At 42.4% G+C, this 15,520-nt stretch overlaps 1 protein-coding gene across 4 annotated transcripts in view; it reads right to left on the bottom strand.

The window, feature by feature from the left end:
• SAMD3 (sterile alpha motif domain containing 3) overlaps positions 1-15,520 on the bottom strand; it is a 103,157-nt gene that overhangs the window by 71,816 nt on the left and 15,821 nt on the right. Inside the window, exon 2 of one of the 4 annotated variants that reach the window (XM_043542887.1) lies at positions 3,728-3,841. The exons of the other annotated variants lie outside the window; for them this stretch is intronic. The gene's annotated coding sequence lies outside the window, so the exon portion shown is untranslated. The remainder of the gene's footprint in view (positions 1-3,727; positions 3,842-15,520) is intronic. 4 annotated transcript variants of the gene reach the window in all.

Below are 15,520 nucleotides of genomic sequence, written 5' to 3' on the forward strand. Positions count from 1 at the left end.
ATGTAGGGCTGGAAGAGACCTCAAGGGATCATCTAGTCCAGCCCTGTGCACTGAGGCAGTAAACCTAGACCATCCCTGACAGTTCTTTGTCCAACCTGTTCTCAAAAACCTTCAGTGATGGGGACTCCACAACCTCCATTGGAAGCCAATTCCAGAGTGTAACTACCCTTCTAGTAAGAAAGTTTTTCCTAATATCTAACCTAAAACTCCCTTGCTACAGATTAAGCCCATTCCTTCTTGTCCTACCATCAGTGGCCATGGAGAACAACTGATCACAGCCCTCTTTATAACAGCCCTTAACATATCTGAAGACTATTATCAGGTTCCCCCTCAATCCTTTTTTCTCAAGACTAAACATGCCCATTTTTTTAACCTTTCCTTATATGTTGGGTTTTCTAAACATTTTATTGTTTTTGTTGCTCATGTTTATTACAGTAGAGCCTAAGGACCAACCACGAATGGGGCCCTATTGTGCTAGTTACTGTACAAACAGTAGTAGAAGGTATATTTATATACTATCAGTGTTTTAAAAGCAGAACAAAAAAAGTCAGAAGCAATATTTTTAGCAACGTAGACCATAAAGTACAGACTGAACTCAGCACTGAGCTTCAATTTTCAAGAGCTCCTGCCTGTTTATGATTACTGCAATACAGCGTTAGCACTCGTTTCTTCAAACATTTACTACAGGGGAGAGTGCCTATTAGTCCAAGTTACATCAGGAGAATCTCACTGACATCCTCAGGACTACTCATGATACTTCATGCTTTTAGAATCAGTCCTTTAGAGCAGAGGTAGGGAACCTTTTTTCTATCGGGGCCACTGACCCACAGAAAAATCAATCGGGGGCCACACAGCCCCATGCGGGGGTGGGGCTTGGAGGCTTGGGACTTCCCCCGCAGTGGGGTGAGCAGGTGCTTGCAGCTCCAGCCCCGCAGGGGGGTGTGGAGGCTCGGGCTTCCCCTAGGCTCTGGGGTGGGGACATAAATTAGAGCTTCGGGGTGCAAGAGGGGGCTCCAGGCTGGGACAGGAGTACGGGAAGGAGGGCGGGCTCCGGATGCGGGCTCTGGGGTGGGGCTGGGGATGAGAGGTTTGGGGTGAAGGGGGCTCCGGGCTGGGATGAAGGGGTTTGAAGTGTGGGAGTGGGCTCAAGGCTTTGGTAGGGAGTTGGGTGCGGGAGGGGTACAGGCTCTGGGAGGGAGTTTGGCTGTGGGAGGGGGTTCTGACCTGGGGCAGGGTGTTGGGGTGCAGGAGGAGCTTCAGGGTGCTGGCTCCAGCCAGGCAGCGCAGTGGGGCTAAGTGCCGGCTGCTTCTGTGCCCTGGAAGCAGCCGCAGGTCCGGCCCCTACGCAAAGGGGTCAGACGGCTCTATGTGGTACACACTGCCCGCACCCTCAGGTGCTGCCCCCGCAGCTCCCATTGGCCCCGATTCCCGACCAATGGGAGCTGCGGATGCAGTGCTGGGGGGCAGGGGCATCACGGAGAGCTTCCCTGATCGTCCCTCCACATAGAGGCCACAGAGACATGCCAGCAAGCCGGCACTTGCGGCTCCAGCCTGGTGGAAGAGCACCGAGGCTTGGGGCTTTCGGCCCGTGGTGAGGAGACTTGCAGCGAGCCAGACAAAAGGAAGCAGCAGACAGGATCTGGCCTGCGGGCCGGAGGTTCCCCACCCCTGCTTTAGATTAAAAGCTCAGAACTTTATTTTCTTAAAGCAAACTAAGATAGATTTTTTAAAATGTCCTAGAAGTGAGAGCCTCATTTTTTGAGCACTTTATCTCCAAAACACCTTTTCTGATTCAATTCTTCTGAATAAATCTTATCATGGCATAAGAACATACCAGTGAAATTTCAGGCTGATTTAGTTTTGAGGACATTTGTGAAAGTGGAGAGGAAAAAAAAACTAAAACCACAGAACATTATAATGAATATTTTATTGCATCCTGGACTTTGAGGAAGCTATTTTGCCAGATAATAGTGTTATTTCTTGGTTAGACTGGCCCAATGGCTTACAATCCTTTGAAAAGAGGAGACAAAAACTTCCAAATGGGTACAATGCATGCCCCAGTATGAAAAGTTTAAGAAGTAGTGCAAATCTAAGACTAGAATTTGACTCAGTTGGTGGGGAAGGAGGGAAGGCAGGGAAGGCAGCACTGTCACAGAAGAGAGTTCAGGATAGAAAAAAAGTAAGTGTGTTGTGAGTGTCAACTCCCAGGAGTTTGGAAAAAATTCTAGACAATGGTACAGCTAAGGCCAAGTCTACATTATAAACTTTTGCTGGCATACCTATGTAGATCAGGGGTGTGAAGAGGTGCAATTTGTGCCTTGACATAGCTGTGCTGGCAAAAGTCCTTAGTATGCAGTTTTGCCAGTGTAGCTTATTTTGCTCCAGGGGTGGAAGGAGTTGTGCTAGAACAAGTTATACCATCAAAAGTGCAGTTCCGTTGGTAGAGCTGCATCCACACTAACAGCACTTAGCCAGCATAGTATACTCATTTAGTGATACCAGAGAAGCACTCCTAGTGTAGACATAGCCTAAAAGATATTTGGCAGAATTCTATTTTTACTTTTTCACAATTTTGACAGATAAATTGATGTTCCTTATTAAGCATTTTTTCAATTTTTAGGATTTAAATTTTCACAGTTCCACAAACTGATGGGTTCTAAGACTTTTTTAATTTTTATATTTTAAATATTCATAGTTCCATGAAATTATGGGATTGTTCAGATAATTATTTAATGACAGTAGACATTGAGATTCAAAATGTTAAAGCTTTATAAACCATTAAAACACAGCTCCTCAACATCATATGTCAAAATAGACAAAGTAAATATCTTTAAATCAACAATTCATACCTGTTTTTACTATTCATTCACTAGTCTCTTTTTAGCCTAACTGAAAAGTCTAAATCACTAGATTTAGACTAATAGGTTCTCAAGCAATATTTTTCTTACTTTGCCTATATGTAAATTTCTGTCATCAATGGAAGTATTTTTTCGTCAGTTTGTGTGTGTATGGTGAAATAGACATTTACCGATAGAAAAATCAAATCCTTCCAAGCCGAGATATAGGGAAGGTTCTTTATTGTCCCCTTTGTAATCCTGCTCTCTGATCTCCTGGGCTGCAGGGTATACCAAATATTAAGATGTACCTAATGCTTAAGATTTTCAGTGATGGTGCATCATTTTGATTTAAGAAAAGAAGGCAGATTCATGAAACTAATAATAGCTCTATCTGGGACAGCCATAGAGCAAATTTTAAAAGCACAGTCTGAATACCAGTGGTGACTTTGAAACATTCCCCTAAAAATTGTAAATATTTTTAAGAAGTTAAAAATTCACACAGCTTCTGCATCCCTTTTTAAAAAAACAATCTACATAATATTTTGGCATCTCATAGCTTACTTCCAACTCATCCAATAATAAAAATTAGCTGTTATATACTTTATCCACAGATCTCAAAGCAGTTTACAAAAGTAAAATAAGTTATTATCCCCATTTTACAAAAGAAAACAGTATCATACATTTACTGGTACATTGATGCCTAACTGGAATGTATGTTGATGTAAGTACGGTCAGAGTTAAGGTTTGGCATTATAATACAATGGTGAGAAATGTGGTGTGGTGTGGTGTGGTGTGTGTGTGTATGTACAGAACATTTATAGAAAGGTGGAATCTGTCACCGGAAGTGGGAAATGTGATGAGTGAGGGTAAAGCATGATCAAGAAGTATACCTTAACTTGATATTCCCTTGTTCCAGTCTAAGACCTTCTGATGGAAGGCAGATAGGAACAATGCCATCTTAAATACGGTTACACCATGAGGAGCACTTCAGTGTGTGGACCAACCTTTTAAAAGCACAGATAGAAACTTTTGTTGACAAAGAGTAACCACTACAAAAACAAAGTCCCAACAACAACTTCTTGCTGACATTCTTCAGGCACATACTAACAGAGCATTCCATTACAAACTCACAGAAACTTGTGAATGCAGAATATCATCGGAATTCTGATTCCCTGCTTCAAGCAGAAGCACTTTAGAATACGAATACCATATAATCTCATGAAGAGTGACTGATTCAGAATAGAAGAATTTTACAGGTTAGGAAAGAAAACTGCATCAAGTGGTTTATCCACAGTGAATGTTCTACACATTTTGAAATACAGCATCATATAACTTATTCTGTTGCCACACATAACTCACTTTACGTTTGGTACTAAACATGCATGCCCAGAGCCTCCTGCTGCCCTTTAACTAATGCATACACACACACCCAGAGCCTCTCACTGCCCATTAACAATGTTCTCCAATAATCCAGATAAAGATTAGAGGGAACTCTGAATTTAAATTAGACAAGTTAAAAAGTCAAGCCATTGACATAGTTCAGTGGCACACCAAAATACATCACGTCATTCAATGCTTGTAATTTGAGTAACACAAGAGTCATAAACAACAACGGCTGCTTCCATTGTGCCACTTTCTGATTCACTGTCTAAAAACATGATGTTTAAAAAGGACGTTATAACCGAACACATTTATTTTACTACAGAGTTGGCAATACCTAAGGCTACTGAGACCTAAAATAAATGTGCACAAAAAGGGGTATGTAAGGCTTTGTCTACACTAGAGACCTTACAGTGGCACAGCTGTAGTGCTGGAGCTGCGCCACTGTAAGGTCTCCCACGTAGCTGCTCTATGCCGACAAGAAAGAACTCTCCGGTCGGCATAATTAAAGTACCCCCCACGAGCAGCAGTAGCTATGTTGGCAGGAGAGCGTGTCCTGCTGACATAGCACTGTCCACAACGCTTTGGTCAGTGAAACTTCTGTCGGTCAGGGGTGCTAGTGTAGACATAGCCTAAGACAAAAAGTTTGAGAACTACTGTTCTAGAGGACTGCTTACTGCACTGTCTTCTATCTTCCGTACTTCTGCATCACATACATTTTTGAAAAAGTAACCAGAAAAGCAGTGTTAAGCTTATGATATAGGGCTTGCCTACACAGTTTTTGTACTAATATAGCTAAGCAGTGTTTCTAAATTGACCAATGCTTGAGTCCTTAAAAAAAGTAGTGCAGGAACACATGTCCAGCACTGTCACTCATAAGTGATAGCAATGCAAAGTGGGGCAGCTTTTTCTGGGTTCAGGAGTCCCAGGAGCCCCATGGCAGCAGGTTCCACACTGCCCCCCATCTTACCCAGTACACCTGGGCACCACTTGTCAGGGACTACACTGCGCTCCGACACCCTCACAGGCTCCCCACTGCTGCTGGCCAATCCATCATCAATAGTCTCCAGCCAACTCCCTGGTGCATCTCGGAAACAGGCCGAAGATCCTCCCTCTTCCACCACTCCATCCTGGGGTGGAGAGAGTGAGAAGAGCGTACCTCCAATACACTGTTAAACTCAGCTCTACCCAGAGCCAGTGAGGACAATACCACAGACCCTCTGCAGGGGGGGATGGGTATAAAACCACCCAGCCTCGTTATCATAAGTGATAGCATGAGAAGTACCAGAACAGTGCTCCAGAGCGTTCTGGCACGACTCAAGCCCTGAAATCGATATAAGCAACTTTTTTTACTACTATAACTATGTTCATGCACTGATTTAAATAAACCAATAAAGTTAAATCAGTACAGAAATTATATGTAGGCTACCCCTTTCAGAACAGTTCTGTAAAAAACTAAGCCTTACTTATTGTAATGTTTGTTCACACACCAAGAAACTTGTGCACATACATATAATACAAGCCTTTGTTCTCATGCACCTCTGATATCTAATGAATACTTAACGAAAATATGTTCTTGTCGCCTTTGATGTGGGGAACCACACCTATTTCTTAACAGGTGCATTCAGAGTAGTTTCTTTTGACTTCAAAGTCACATGTGTGAAGGTTTGCTGAACCTGGCCCTAGATGGAAATTCCAAGTGCTCATCACCATCTATGCACTGTGGCAAGCAACCACCCTTTAGGCTGTTTCACATACATTTGTTGTGTATTCACTATGGGTAATGAATAAGAACAAAACATTTTATTCTCAATTCTGAAAGGAAACTTTCTACACCAGCAGCCTGTACGCTGAACCAGACAGAGGCAAGGTCAGGAGGAACGATTATATTACATTAGTGTGAGCGGAAAACTATTTACTCCTGACTAAGAGGACATACAGAGAGGCCTAAGAAGAAAACTTGCTCTTGACCTTGCTCAGAAGTAGAGAAAACATCAACACATTCCTGATCATCAAAAGGAGAATGACTGTTTAAAAAAAAAACAAAAACAAAAACCCACAATCGTGGTCTCAGCAAGAAAAGCAAGCCAGACATCCCCTTATAAATCTTAATCAGAGTTAAGGGCCATATCAAGGCTACTGAATACATCTGATTATAAAGTTTGAAAGCAGAAAAATTCCACGGGTGCAGGATTTATTCTGAAGAAGAATATGTAAAAGTAAAGCCTTCTTCTTCAATAGATCTGCCTTTCCATATGTATACAGAGTCATAGCTTCCGATACCAAACTTTCTTAAAAACGACTTTATTTTTGTTAGCTGGCTTGTCCCTACAATGCTATTGGAAAGGGAGAAATCCTGATTCATAAGCCAAAAGAACAACACTAAGGCTTGATCTATGTAGCTACATTGGTCAGGGTGTGAGAAAACCACCCACCATAGATGCAGCTAGGCCCACAGAAGAATGTTTCCATCAACATAGCTACTGTCATTCAGGAAGACAGTGTTCTTACACTGATGGGAAATCTCCTTCCATTGGCCAAGGCTGCATCTACACAGGGTTATGCCAGGACAGCTAAATTGACATAGCTATGCCAATATAGCCTCTGTAGCATACCCCCTAATTCCAACTCCAAGGCCAAATTCTGCCCTTCCTTATACCTGTACAACCTCACAGATAAAAGTAGAGTGCATAGGTACTAGAAAAGACAAAATTTGAAAAAAATAAGTTGCCCAGCAAGGGCAGAATCTGTCTGGCAGAACCTTTATCACTGGCAATAAATCACAATCATGATTATCAGATTCCAGCTTGAATCTGATGCTGGCAATTAGAAAAAATAAATCTCTCATTTGTAAACTGAGCAAACTTGATCTGAAAATGGTTAAGAAACAATGAGCATGGAATCAGACAGTTTGTTTAAAATCACTTTTTAGAGGAGAACCACACAGTAGCTGGGAGAGGGAAAAATCCTAATAAATATTAAAATTCCATTATCTACAGGATCTCTAGTCCCATATGAAAAATCAGGCATGTTGAAGGACTTAATTACAAACCCAGTTGTCCCAAGAACTTCTAGTGTAGACAGAATGACTAAGTACACACTTGGGGTACGTCTACACTGCAAAAAAAACCCCAAAATACAGCAGTGTGTCTCAGAGCCTGGGTCAACTGACTCAGGCTCACCCTACATGTCTAACAATAGCAATACAGCTGTTCCTGCTCAGGCTCTGAGACCCAGAAGGGGGAAGGTCCAAGAGCACAGGCTCCAGCCCAAGGGGAACATCTATACCGCTTTTTTAGCCCCATAACGTGATTCCTGCAAGCCCAAGTCAGTTGACTCAGGCTCTGAGACTCACTGCCAGAGAGGTCTGTAGGTTTTTGCATTGTCGATGTACCCTCAGTGATATTTTCCCCCAAAGAGAAGTGTGAATTTCTCAGTAGAAGGCCAACACCATTGACCATTTTCCTATTCATTGTCTAAGGACTTGTCTATGCACAGAAGTTACAGTACTTTAACAATACCAGAATAGTTAAAGTAATAGCGTGGACACCATTCTACTGGTATAAGGGTGCTTATACTAGTATAGCTTGTCCCTGTACAGGAAGGGGAATAAGCTATACCATAGAAGGCATCTTTTACCGATATAAATGTGTCCACGCTGGGGATCGTGCTGATATAGCTATTTTGGTAAACTACTAAAAAATAAGAATAAAAAAAATCCACACACGTCCTTAACTGAAATAGTTATATCAATATAAAAACTGTGTACTTTGGGCCTAACTAAATGGCTTATGCACTGTGAGTCGGTGTTGTTCATTTGAAGTGATATTCCCCCAGAGTAATGCTACAAGTTAGAGAAAGTTCAACCATCTTTATCTTCTCTAATCAGCAGTTTAATATTTTTTGTTTACACTGCAGGGCGGGTTTGGCAATTGATCAGTCAAAAATTTTCAAGCACTAACTTATTAGAATAGTAAAAAAGGTAATAAAAAGAGTAGGACTATGGTCTCTAATAGCCTTAGATCAGGGGTTGGCAATCTGCGGCACGCGTGCCAAAGGCGGCAGGTGAGCTGATCTTTAGTGGCACTTTTCTGCCAGCTGGGGTCCTGGCCGCCGGCCCCACTCAGCCTGCTGCCTGCCAGGTTGAACGGAACCCTAGGCCGGCAGCAGGTTAAGTGTGGCCAGTGACCAGGACCCCAGGTGGCAGGGGCTGGCGGACAGAACCCCGGGCCAGCAGCGGGCTGAGCAGGGCCGGCGGACGGAACCCCTGACCTGGGGTTCTGTCCACCAGCCCCTGTAAATGAAAAATGTATAACTGGCACGCGAAACCTTAAATTACAGTAAATAAATGAAGACCTGGCACACCACTTCTCAAAGGTTACCGACCCCTGCCTTAGATAGATATTTATGCCTAATTACAAAATACACGTTACTTAACGTCACTATTTTAACATAGAAAAACGCAAAACACAACAAATGAAGTTGTAAAAAATGAAAGAATGACACCATGATGCAATCAAAGGGTATGCCACTACCTAGACTAGACTTGCTGAAATATCTGACAATATTTGACTATGGTCAAACAATAGGCAGTCAATTAACATTATTTGACCAGTCAATTGACTGACTTGCCAAGCCTAAATGCAGGACATTCTCATCACCTTACCACTGAGTAACATGCACAACTTTTTTCCAGGAAAGTCTGTTTCCTGGGGATACAGCAGTACCCTAATATATAGTTTGGCTGTTTGACCAACTAATCTCCCCCTGCTCCTGCTCTACCTCTTTCCCTATGTGGCAACATCTGCCAGACTCCCCAGTGAATGATGCCCCAACTCCCGCTATTTTGCAATATGGGAAATGATGGGATTTGCACGACACCATTCCACATGCTCAGCTCAGCTTGCAAACACAGCTCAGCTTGCAAACATCCAGATAGATGGTGCATTGCAGCAGTTTAGACCCAAATGCCTCTGTGCCTTTTTGTTTTATGAACTCGTTTCTTTTTGTTTGTAAATATTGAAGAATAAAACCTGCATGAGGAATAAAAACTCTCTGCAATGAGACTGAGAGAGACCAGAAGGGGAAACACTGAGCCCAGTCACAAGGAGGAGGTGCCTTGTCACAGCTCATTAAAGGATATGTGCAAGTCTAAGGTGAGAGCCCAGAAGCCCAAAATGGTCAAGAAGCAACCACTCCATCTTAGTTACAAAAAACAAAACAGGAAAATTTTCCTACGTGTCTGGGACAAACACCCTCCACGTCCCCTCAAGCCTCCCCAATACACAGCTAACCCCACCAATCTGCCAGTGGATGCAGTTCCCTTAAACCCCCATCAGCTCAGCTCCTTGCAGAATTACTCCTTCTCCCCAGCAAGACACACTCAAGATGCCCCTGCTACACTCCCAGCCTCTTCCAACATGAAAGAATGAGACTGGCCCACTTTACTGAATCTGGATCTCTTGCATGGTAATGCAATATAGAGAGAGCAATAAGGCTGACCCATTTTCTAACTAAAAGATTACAAATAACTGAGACACTTGCATCCATCTTTAAAGTAAGAGTCCTGCTGTTTAGGGTCTTGAACCTCTATTGTAATTGTACTGTGGTGTTTCAGCTTTTAGCCAGTCCTAAAAGCTGCTTTTCAAGTAGGTGACCAGAAAGCACCAGGTGTACATCAAAACCTTAAGATTGATCTTTGCATTTCTGTCCCTTAGGGCTTGTCTACATTGGCATGCTAAATTGGCACCACTGCAATCAATGCAGCGGCATTTATTTAGTGGGTCTGGTGAAGACGCAATAAGTTGATGGCAGAGTGCTCTTCTGTCAACTTCAGTACTTCACCTCCTGGAGAGGCAGAAGCTAAGTTGGTGGGAGAGCATCTCCCACCGACATGGCATGGTGTAGACACTGCGTTAGGTTGACATAACTTACATCAACTTAAGTGGCAGTGTAGACCAGGCCTTACTGCCCCAGGGAGTGGAAAAACAAAGTTCAGTGTGTCTTATGTATACCATAAGCACTGTATAATGCATAGCAAAGCACTACTCAAACCAAACAATTTAAAATATATAGAATCAGAAATACAGAAAAAGGGAGACTAAAATTAAGCATATGAGATACACAAGACATATAGAACCTTAGCAATGTAGGGCTGGAAGGGATCTCTGAAGGTCATGTAGCCCAGCCTCCTTTGCTGAGGCCGGACCAAATAAACCTATACTATTCCTGATAGGTGGTGTCCAACCCGTCCTCAAATACCTCCAGTGATGAGAATTCCACAACCTCCCTTGGAAGTTTATTCCAGTCCTTAGCTATCCTTATAGTTGGAACGTTTTTCCTAATATCTAACCTAAATCTCCCTTATTGCAGATTAAGTGCATTGCTTCTTGTCCTACCTTCAGTGGACACAATGAACAGTTGATCTCAGTTCTCTTTATAAACAGCCCTTAACTTATTTGAAGATTCATCAGATTCCTCTCCCCCCCTCCCCCCCCAGTCTTCTTTTTCTCAAAACTAAACACACCCAGTTTTTTTAACCTCTCCTCATAGGGCAGGTTTTCTAAACCTTTTATCATCTTTGTAGTGCTCCTCTGGACCAATTTGACCATATATTCCTTAAAGTGTGATGCCCAAAACTGCACATGATACTCCAGATGAGGCCTCACCAGTGCTGAGTAGAGCAGGACAATTTCCTCCCAGGTCTTATATAGTACACTCCTATTAATACACCCCAGAATGATATTAGCCTTTTTCACAATAGCTTCATATTATTAGCTTTGTATACTGTTGGTATTGTTCTCCTTGTACAGCTCTTTCTGTTTTGGCCTCCTTCTGCTGGCCTGTGTATTACTGCTCTTAAATTAATAAGATTCTGAAGGGCAGAGGAAGAGCTTGAACACAAGATCCTTTCTGGACACAGAATTCCAGCTGCAGCTTCACCAGTGCTGAGTAGAATGGGACAATTATCTCCCATGTCTAACAGATGACACTCCTGTTAATACATTCCAGAATATTCACTTTTTTCACAACTGTATCACATTGTTGACTCATATTTAATTTGTGATCCACAATAATCCCCAGATCCTTTTCAGCAGTACTACTGTCTAGCCAGATATCCTCCCTTTTGTAGTTGTGCTTTGATTTTTCCTTCCTAGGTGTAGTACTTTGCACTTGTCTTTATTGAATTTCACCTTGTTGACTTCAGACTAATTCTCCAATTTGACAAGATTGTTCTGAATTCTAATCCTGTCCTCCACAGTGCTTGCAACCCCTCTCAGTCTGGTGTCATACACAAACTTTACAAGCATACACTCCACTCCATTATCCAAGTCATCAATGAAAATATCAAATAGCACCATACTCAGGACTAACCCCTCCAAAACCAACTAGATATGTCCCTCCAGTTTGATAGCGAACCACTGATAACTATGCTTTCAAACAGTTCTGCACCCACCTTATACTAATTTCACCTAGACCATATTTCCCTAGTTTGCTTATGAGAATGTCATGTGGGACTGTGTCAAAAACCTTACTAAAATCAAGATAAATTATGTCTAATCCTCCTCCTCCCCATCACCTCACCTCCAATCCACTATGCCTGTAGCACTGTCAAAGAAGGAAGTTAGATTGTTTTGGCATGATTTGTTCTTGACAAATCCATGCTAATTATTACTTATAACCCCATTATCCTCTAGGTGCTTACAAACTGAATGTTCAATAATCTGTTCCAGTATCTTTCCAGGTATCAAAGTTAGGCTGACTGGTCTATAATTCTGTGTCCTCTTTGTTTCCCTTTTTAAAGACGGGTACTCTTTTTTGCCTTTTGCCAGTCCTCTAGGACCTGACCCTTCCTCCATGAGTTCTCAAAAGATTATCTCTAATAGTTCTGAGATTGCTTGAGCTAGTTCCTTAAGTGAATTTCATTTGGCCCTGCCTACTTGAATATATCTAACTTATCTCAATATTCTTTAACCTATTTTGGCTTGTGTTTCTTCCTGCTTATTGTCAATATTAACTGTGTTGACTATCTGGTCACAATTAACCTGTTTAGTGAAGACTGAAACAAAACAGACATTAACCACAACAGCCTTTGTGATACCATCTGCTATTAGATCTCCTTCCCTGCTAAGTAGAGGACCTACGCTTTCCTTCATTTTTCGCTTGCTCCCGATACAATTAAATAACGTCTTCTTTTTACCTTGTATGTCCTTGCTAGGTATAACTCATTTTATGCCTTAGCCTTTCTGATTTTGTTCCTACATGCTTCTGCTATTCTTTTGTACTCCTCCTTAGCAATTTGTCCATGTTTCCACTTTTTGTATGATTCCTTTTTGGTTTTCAGGTCAATAAAGAGCTCTTGATGTAGCCATATTAGTCTCTTACTATTCTTCCTATCTTTATTTCACGTGAGGATTATTTGCTGTTGTGCCTTTAATATTGTCTTTGAGAAACTGCCAGCTTTCCTGAATTCTCTTTTCCCTTAGATTTTCTTCCCATTGGACCTTACCTACCAGTTCTCTGAGTTTGTTAAAAAGTTTTTTGAAGTCCACTGTCCTTATTCGTCTGCTCTCATTCCTTCCTTTTCTTAGAATCATGAATATATTATTTCATGATTGCCGTCACCCAAATTGCTTTCACTCTTCAGATTTGCAACAAACTCCTCGCTGTTAGTCAGAGGCAAGTCTAAAATGGCCATTCTCCCGGTTACTTCTTCCACCTTCTGAAGCAAAACTTTGTCCCAGTTACATTCCAAGAACTTATGAGACATTTTGTGTTTGGCCATATTACTTCTCCAACAAATGTCTGGGGAGTTAAAGTCTCCCATTACCACCAGGTCTTGTGTTTTGGATATTTCTGTTATTTGTTCTAGAAATGCCTCATCCACTGCCTCCTCCTGCTTTGGTGGTCTGTAGAAGACCCCTACCATGACATTGCCCCTCTTTTTCCCCCCTTTTATCATCATCCAGAGACTTTCAGCTGTCTGCATCTCACTTCCTTCTGCACCGCAGAACAAGCGTATACATTCTTGATGTATAATGCAATACCTTCTCCCTTTTTTCCCTGCCTGTCCTTCCTGAACAAACTACACCCTTCTATACCAATATTCCAGTCATGAGGCAAGTCAGTTAACCTCTCTGTGCTTCAGTTTTCCTTAACTGTAAAATCAGGATAAATACTGTCTCCCACTCTCTATCTGTCTTGTCTACTTAGGCCCCAATCCTGCAAACACACATGTGCTTAACTTTAGTACCATGAATAGTCTTCTTAGTGTACTAAAGTTAAGCATGCATGTTAAAGTGTTAAGGATCAGCGATTGTAAGCTGTTTGTTCTTACTATGTGTTCATGCCATGTCATTGTACAATGGAGACCTGACCTAAGTTTGAGATTCCAGGTGGTACCATAATATACAATATAAATATGACAGGTTTCAGAGTAACAGCCGTGTTAGTCTGTATTCGCAAAAAGAAAAGGAGTACTTGTGGCTCTAAGGTGCCACAAGTACTCCTTTTCTTTTTGTTAATATAAATATGCAGTCCTACAGCAAATGTAATAATTAGTACTCAAACTGCAGTAAAAACAGGCATATTGCCCCTCTGCCCAAACAGCTGTTCTACCATGCAGCATCTGAGTGTATAGCCACCTGATTCAATTTGCTCCTGCTCTATTCTATATATATTCTTATATCACTCGCATCACTGCATGGTTTAAACAAAGAGGTAGTATGCCCAACATGAGGCAGCCATCATCGGCGATCCCTTGAGGTTGAGGATGATCTCTTTCACAGGTTTTATTTATTTTTCATGGGTCCTTTGGTGACTGAGGAGTCCAATCCTTGAGCCACAAGCTTGTTGGTAGATATTGCAGGTGGTGTTGGAAGACAGGGTTGGGCCACAATCAGTGTGTGACAGTTATCTTTCCTTTCTTTTCTGGCATTTTTCTGCAACCAGGGCAAGGCGATTTTCCTCAAAAGTGAACGTTTCCTCTCTGACAAGTCTTCGCCACTTATCCCTATCCTGGGCTGTTGTCTCCCAGTGTGTGGTGTCAATGCAAAATCTCTTGATGTTTACCTTGAGGGTGTCTTTAAAGCATTTCTTTTTGCTTCCCCGTTTCCTTTCTCTTTTGGTGAGTTGGACGTACAGCAGTTGTTTTGGTAAGCATGTATCAGGCATAAGCACACAGTGCCCCCTCCATCTCAGCTGGTGCTGGATAATCAGGGCCTCAACACTGAAGATGTTGGCCTCTGGAAGGACACTGACATTAGTGTGATGATCCTCTCACTTTATGTTGAGGATCTTCCAAAGAAAGTGCTGGCGTTCCAGGTTTTTCAGGTGTTTTCTATAGGTCACCCAACTCTCGCAGCTGTCGAGGAGAGTTGGCATTACCACCACTTTATAAACTAAAAGTCTAGGATGTGTTCTGATGTTGTGATTGTTGAACGTCTGGCGAGACAGTTTGCCAAAAGGAAGGCTGATGCGGAAGATTCTATGCTGAATCTCTACATCTATGTCTGCCCTCTGTGAGAGATGGCTGCCAAAATAGGCAAAGTATTCTACATTTTCCAGTTCTTCTTTGTCAATGTAGATCTTCCTTGGTGGGTCTGATGATTGACCGGGGAGTGGCTGGTGGAGAACTTTTGTTTTGCCGATGTTCAGAGTTAGCACTAGGCCTTTGTAAACTTCAGAGAAGCAATTAAGGGCTGTTTGAAGATCCCCCTTTGAGCGTGTAACAACAACACAGTCATCTGCGCACTGGAGTTCGGTTATTGTTGCCAATATTACTTTAGTTCTGGCACGAAGACGAGAAAGGTTGAAGAGGTTGCCGTCAATCCAATACTGAATGCCAATGCCCTGTGGTAGACTGTCTTGGGTTAGTGTTTTCATAGCTGTTAAGAAAATGGAGAAAAGGGTGGGTGCCACTACACAGCTTTGTTTTACGCCAGTTTGGATGACAAAGGGCTCTGTGGTAGAGCAACTGCACAGGCTGGAGGCAGTCATCTGGTCATGGAGGAGTCTTACAATGGGGATAAATTTGCTAGGGCAGCCAAACTTTGACATGATTTTCCACAGAGCCTCATGGTTGACAGAGTCAAAGCTTTAGTCAGGTCAATAAAGGCCACATACAGCTCCTGGTGGTGTTCTTGACATTGTTCCTGGATCTGCCTGGCTGCGAAAATCATGTTGGTGGTGCCTTGTGATACTCTGAAGCTGCGCTGGGACTCTGGAAGTACTTCCTCTGCAAGAGGGAGCAGGCGCTTCAGTAAGGTTATAGCAAGAATCTTCCCAGTGATGGAGAGGAGGGC

The sequence above is a fragment of the Chelonia mydas genome, chromosome 3, assembly GCF_015237465.2.
Source record: "Chelonia mydas isolate rCheMyd1 chromosome 3, rCheMyd1.pri.v2, whole genome shotgun sequence".
In the NCBI taxonomy this organism is placed as follows: Eukaryota; Metazoa; Chordata; order Testudines; family Cheloniidae; genus Chelonia; species Chelonia mydas.